Source organism: Corylus avellana, chromosome ca10, assembly GCF_901000735.1.
Source record: "Corylus avellana chromosome ca10, CavTom2PMs-1.0".
Classification (NCBI taxonomy): Eukaryota; Viridiplantae; Streptophyta; class Magnoliopsida; order Fagales; family Betulaceae; genus Corylus; species Corylus avellana.
Genome location: NC_081550.1, coordinates 4524211 through 4530672, shown reverse-complemented (window position 1 = coordinate 4530672; position 6462 = coordinate 4524211). Strand labels below are relative to the sequence as shown.

The 6462-nt window shown below is 32.9% G+C and overlaps 1 protein-coding gene across 1 annotated transcript in view; it reads left to right on the top strand.

Annotated features, from left to right (window-relative positions):
- The window catches only part of LOC132164434 (uncharacterized protein At5g41620), a gene marked incomplete in the record, with an annotated part of 2638 nt that extends 2545 nt beyond the window's left edge, over positions 1 to 93 (top strand). Inside the window, 1 exon segment of the mRNA XM_059574946.1 lies at positions 1 to 93.
- Between the last annotated feature and the right edge of the window lie 6369 nt (positions 94 to 6462).

The window sequence follows — 6462 nt, the reverse complement described above, 5'->3', positions numbered from 1 at the left end:
TGTTTTCACTTGTAGTGTGTTCTTTGTAGCCTTCATTAGAGGAAAATCTTCATTCTAATTAAGTTGGATGTTAATCAAAGTCGTATTTTATGTGTACAAGAATTCCATGAGTTTCTTTTGAGTGATTAGCGAATGTTGATTAGGGGAATCTGAAAATGGTTTTGATTTATTTGAGAATTCAATGAGAGAAAAGTAGACCTTCAGGGTGACCGGGAGAGTGATACTCGGAGAGTCTTTCAGCGAGATGAGAGATCATAATATAGCATGTTGCGTGTTGGAGAGTCTTTACATTCACCCGTGTTTATCCTTTAAGGCAAAGTATTATATCAGGCTCAGCAAATTTACTCTCAAATTTAGCTTAAAAACTACTCATTTTTTTAAAGTATGTATATTTCACCATCTATTTTAGCTATTCACTTTCACTCAATAATCATACTTAATTTTTTTTTCTTAACCGCCATATTTTTAAAATTTAATCTTTTTCTAATGGTCATATTTTTTAAAATTTGTCCGTTCTAACAATCATATTTAAAAAAAATCGTATTTTCCCAATAGTTATCATTTTCTTTCTAATTTTCATTCACCTCAACCCAAGTTTATTTTCTATTCGATCGCAGTTTTTTCTCGACCCAAGTTTCTTATTTATTTGATTTTTCTTTTTCTTTTTTTTTTAAAAAAAAAAAAAAAGAAAAAAAGAAAAAAAGAGAGGCCAATAATATACATGTAGGTAGGTTGGACACCATTTAAAGGGTGGGTATGCATGGTAGAGGAGTGACATGCAGTTTGAAAAGATTCTTAAATTGTCATTGTTTTTTTATTTTTCTTTTGTTTTCCAGTAAAATTGATATTGTACTTCTTGTGATTGATCTCACTGGCACAAAGTGATTGCCCAACGGTAAGACGTTTGAGGAATGGAGAAAATTATTGTCATTATAATGTTATGTAGACCCTACAATACTTCTTGATCGCTGCCATAGTGTTAAGAAAGAAATCCAGAGGGGGTCTTTAATTTGAAAGGGTAGTCGGACTATGCTTTTAAGGTGGATGGCCACCCTATAAATATGATTGGGTGAACCAACACCCCTTTTACCTTAAGAAGATAGTCAACCACTCTCTTAGATCATGTTTGAGATTATGTTTGAGAAATAAAGTTTTTAAGTCAAAAGGTATTTTTTTTTTAAAAAAAAAAAAAAAAAAAAAAAATTGCCAAAAGTGCGTTTTGACCATTAAACGCTTTCAATTTTTTACCAAACGGATACTTTTTTTTTCGAACAGACTTTTTGAGTGTTAAACGCACACCCAAACAAGCCCTTACTCATCGATTAGTATAGTTGTCTGAGACCAATTGCTTTAAGGGGGTTGCTGACCAATTCCTCACCTTTTGAAATGGTGGTCGGACCGCTCCAACCTTAGGACGACAGGGTGGCTGTCAACCTAAAGGGTGGTTCAATTAACTGTTTTTTTTTATTATTATTATTAAAAAAAAATTATTTAGGTGACTAAATTCAGACTATTTATGTTGGAATTTGAATTGAAGTGATGAGGCTGAGATGAGTGGGAGTTACAATCACATTGAGCCAAACAAAGGTGGGGAAGATGTTGGGCTAGAGTGTAGATATGCTAGACAAATTTGAGATAGGAGAGAGTTCTTGTGGGCATCAATGTCTCCTTTTTCTTTTGTCTATTTTTGCCAAGATCGTTGGCCACGGGCCAATGCCTTTGGCTTGCCCCTACCCTTATTGTCCCCGGTCGACTAGTCAATTTCCAGCACTAATAATTGAGTCCCTCACTTTTGGCCAAATCATTTCTTCATTGATGTTAGGAAATCCATCTTTAACTTTGATTAAACCCCCCCTCGATTATTTAACTTAAAGTTCAATCAATTTAGTTAAATGGGTTAAAAAGGGTATTTTGCATTGCGATTTCATAAGTAAAAAGTGCCGATTTGAAACTAAATTGCAGAAAAAGGCTTGTTTGGAATTACGTTTCTAAAATATTTCGATTTGAGTTTTTTTTTTTTTTTTAAACACAAAATTTTAAAGGCTAAAATGTGATTTTAAAGGCAAAACCATGATTTTGCCAAACGCTTGATTTTGTTTTTAAAAATTACGTTTTCAAATCGCACTTTTTGAAAGTATAAACTCAAACGAATCCTAAATCTATCAATTATAACACAACTCATTTAAATAAGTGGTTAATTGACGTGGCTCAAATAACCTGTTTAATAAACAACTTGTATTGAGTTGACCAAATATGACCCGTTTGAATTGTTTTGACGCGTATACTTATTTGTAAGTAGTCAAGTCTATATTTGACGCCCATAGATCGTTATGAAAATGAGACATACTATTCTTTTTCATCTCTCATCCATCTCACATTCATCTTTTTGGTCTTACGGATCTAACGGTAAATTTGAAGAAAAAAAATTGGACAGATATGAATGTGAGATAGAGAACTATGGTGTTAATTTGTAAATGTGATAAATATCATATAGACTGCCATGTGAAAGTTCACATTTTAATAACTGACGTGATAAATGCCATGTAAAATGTCACATTAATTTATAAAATAAAAAAATTGTAATAAAAATTATAGTATTCATAGGAATATAATTGGGTTTTGATTTATCAAATTACTTTTCAAGTGAAAGAAATTTGAAAAGGAAAATACCATTCTTTTTACTTTAGAAATTAGAATAGCATAGAATCCTATAGATCAAGTAGAATCAACTATGGAAAACATTTTTATAACCACCATTCACTGAATGATACAATCAATAGGAAAAATAATATAACATGTGATTTTTCTTTTCTTAATGGGCCTTTTGAAAGTCGATTACGTCCCGGGGTCATTTACTTAGAAAATCCAATTTATTTTTCCAATGTTTTGAAGTGGGTAAAGAATTATATATATAACAAAACTAATGAAAACGTCAATTTAACAAGCTTCCTTCTCCACTTTATATTTAACTCTTGTCATAGATGCTCCCTACATTTCAAGAGCAAAATATCTAAAGTTATATAATTTTTTCAGCTTATTTTTTACCCCTCTCTCTCTTGATTAGTTTAAAACTAATAAAATAATAATTTTTAACTGAAGTAGAAAAAGATATAGAAAGTTTAATATTTAACTCATATTAAAAGGAATGGAAATTTTCTCCAAATCAGTTTGAAGGAAATTTCTTCCAACCAACTTAATAAGTGCCGAATGTCATCTCTTACAATTTTTTTTTTTTTAATATTCTTAATAGTCATTTATTGTAGAATTCAAACATTAATTTTTTAGAAACCCAAATATGTTGAAGTAGGCAAAATAACTACTGAAAAAGTACAAATTTTTACTTTAGCTACTCATTTTTTTATACACACTTCAACAGATTCACTATTATACTATTTACTTTCTTTAAATATTATTTTGTGTGAGAAAAAGTAAAAAAAAAAGATGAGGAGAGAGAGAGAGTAAAATAAAGAAAGTGAGAGAGAACAAATAATAACAAAAGTTTATAGTGTGAATAGTGAATAAACTAATCAACCTATTTAAAGCATCTCCAAAAGAGTAGCCAAATGACTTAAAATAGTCAGATTTGACTATTTTGAGTCATTTTTGGTTTCTAACCGAATAGCTAAGTTGCAGATTTTTCACCTAGTGTGAACAGTGAATAGGTTTTCACGCACTAGATAATAAACAATGGACGAAAAATCAATGGGTTCCTTTGTTTATTGATATTCCTGTTTCTCTTGTATTCCTTTGTTTTTTTAGATATTTCCATTTAGTTTCATTTTTTTTTTTGCTTTGGTCGGTTGTTTTATGTTGCTTTGCTTTTCTGATACTTATTGTTGATCACACTTACGGCTTTGTATTTGTTAGTTTACATGGTCCTCTATTGATTACACGTTTTTATTTTTTATTTTTAAATGCTTGAGAATAACTTCATGATTTCAATGGCAATTGAATACTTGAAATTGATTCCATATTTTTCAATATAATATTTGGGAAGAATAATTTAATGACTTCAATGTCAACGTATACTTAAAAAAAAAAGAATATAACATTTAAATGCAAGGATATAAGAATGAGAAATAATATTTAAATGCAAGTAGTGAAAGAAATAGATAATTTGTTGGAGAGATCATAGAGAAAAAGTAGTAGCTAAAGTAGATAGTTGTAATTTTTCAGTAGGTATTCGGACTACTATTGATGGAGATGCTCTTAGACACTAAATGAGAAAAAGTTAAGTTGCCTATTCTGCTGAAGACGAAAAAGCACTCATAATAGTTAGATCTTATTATTATTAGGAATTTGACTATTCTTTTGAAGATGCTCTTATTAGAATAGGTTGAATGAAATTTCCTCCCAATCAGTTTGGAAGAAATTTGTCTCATTTTAAAAGTGGCTCTTTAAATTTGATAAAGTAAATTTTTCTTTTCAAATTTAACTTTTATTTAAAGAGTCTATTGTAAATGCTCTTTTACATCATGTAAAATTTACAACCTTGTTTATTCAATTTTTAGGAAACTTTCTACTGTTTGGAGAACATCCATCAAAATTCAAAAACTCTTAATTTTATTTTTCAAACTTTTAATTTGACGAATCTACCTTATCCAGTTATTCGTTAGGTTTGGCTAGCAATTTTGACATACAAGGCCAACAACATGCCACCTCTTTCTTCTTCTTCTTCTCTCTGCATTTTCTTCCCGTTAAAAGCATCTCCATCAAGCTCTTCATAGTTAACATTTATCTAAAATTTTAACAAAATCCACAAAAAACATAATTTATCAAACTCTTTATCAAAATTTAAATTTAGCATTTGCTTAAACTTTTCTACAAATATAAAGACACCAAAAGCAAAAGCTATTTATTTTTTAATATTATTTTGGTTGTTGAGTAGCATTTTGGTCAAGAAATGCTACAATGCAATCAAAAGATCACATTTTCCCATCAAAATCTATGTGGCAAGAATTTTAAAATGAAAAGAATTGCAATGCCCTCTCCTTGTCGGTCTCTTATGAAAAGAAACCGAGGTTGGTTAACCCAACCTGAGTTAATCAGCCTTTTTATTTTTTATTTTTTAAAATCGGCCTTTTTTTAAAGGAGAAGCCACCCAGAGGGCGGCGAGCCGCCACACCCTCCCACTGGGGGTGGCGCGAGGCCACCCCCATGGCCATGGGTGGTTGGGCTGGCGCAAGGCCACCCCTAGGCCATGGGGGTGGCCACCCCAGCCACCGAGGCCACCCCTTGGGTGGCTTCTCCTAAAAAAAATAATAATAATAATTAAATCGGAGCCCATCTACAATTCTGATCACCATCGGATTGGGCTAAAATCAGCCGCTCCACACAGCCCCACGGCGCCGCCCTTCGTCTCTCTTTCTCTCTACAACTCCCTTTCACTCTCCAATCTCTCTGAATCTCATCGTCACTCTTCTCTGTTCTGTCTCTCCTTCTCTGTAACTCTCTCTCAATCTCTCATCTCTTTGTCCCTCTCTCTCTCTCTGATCCTCTCTCCCTCATTGCCTTTGTCTCTCAATCTCTTTCTTACGCTCCCTCTGTTTCTGACAAAACCATCTCACTTTCTCTGTCTCGCTCAACTCTCCCTAACTCTCTCAATTTGAGCCTATGTTCGATGAGGGTTGAGCACGACCACCCCATGGCCATGGGAGTGGCCGTGCGGCCACCATAGCCACCCCCAATAGGCGGGAGTGGCGGCTCACCGGCCCCCAAGTGGCTTCTCCTTCAGGTTGGTTAACCCAATCTTGAGTTTCTTTCATAGGAGACCAATAAGGAGAGAGAATTGCATCTTTTTTTTTTTATTATTATTCTAAAAATCTTGCCACGTAAATTTTGATGGGAAAAATATGGTCTTTTGATTGCATTGTAACATTTTGCTTTTGGTAAATCTCTCGCATTGAATTAAAGTGAGTGAGTTTCATGACAATTATATTTATTAATAAAACAATAATATTTAGAGAGTTTGATATTTGGTAGTTTTAAAAAGTAACTAGTTAAATAAATAAATAATAATAAAAAAAGTACATTTTCATAATTAAATTTAGAGAAATTTTAAACAGCTTGAGGAGAATGCTCTAATACTTGTAGCTGGGCCTGATAATCGAGGGCCACCGGCCATCCATATTCCATACAATCAAAGAGCTAATCCACTAATTATGCGTATCAGATGGCCTTATGGTTGGTGAAAACGAAAACTAAAACTCATGATATTTTTTGTAAAAAAAGAAAAAGAAAGAAATTTGGATACTCATATGAATAAATCCCAGGTCAGGTGGATGATCAGATCCGGCTTCTCCTTGGGGAGTTTACAGGTTTCCCACAGTTATCAGTCCGGCCGGCGAGAAGCATTAACCGGAGAAAAAAAATAATAATAATAAAGACGTGGTGGCCGGATCCTGATTTTTGACAAAGACCTTCGAAATGGACCAAATGGTGGAAGACCCACATAGCCGTAGG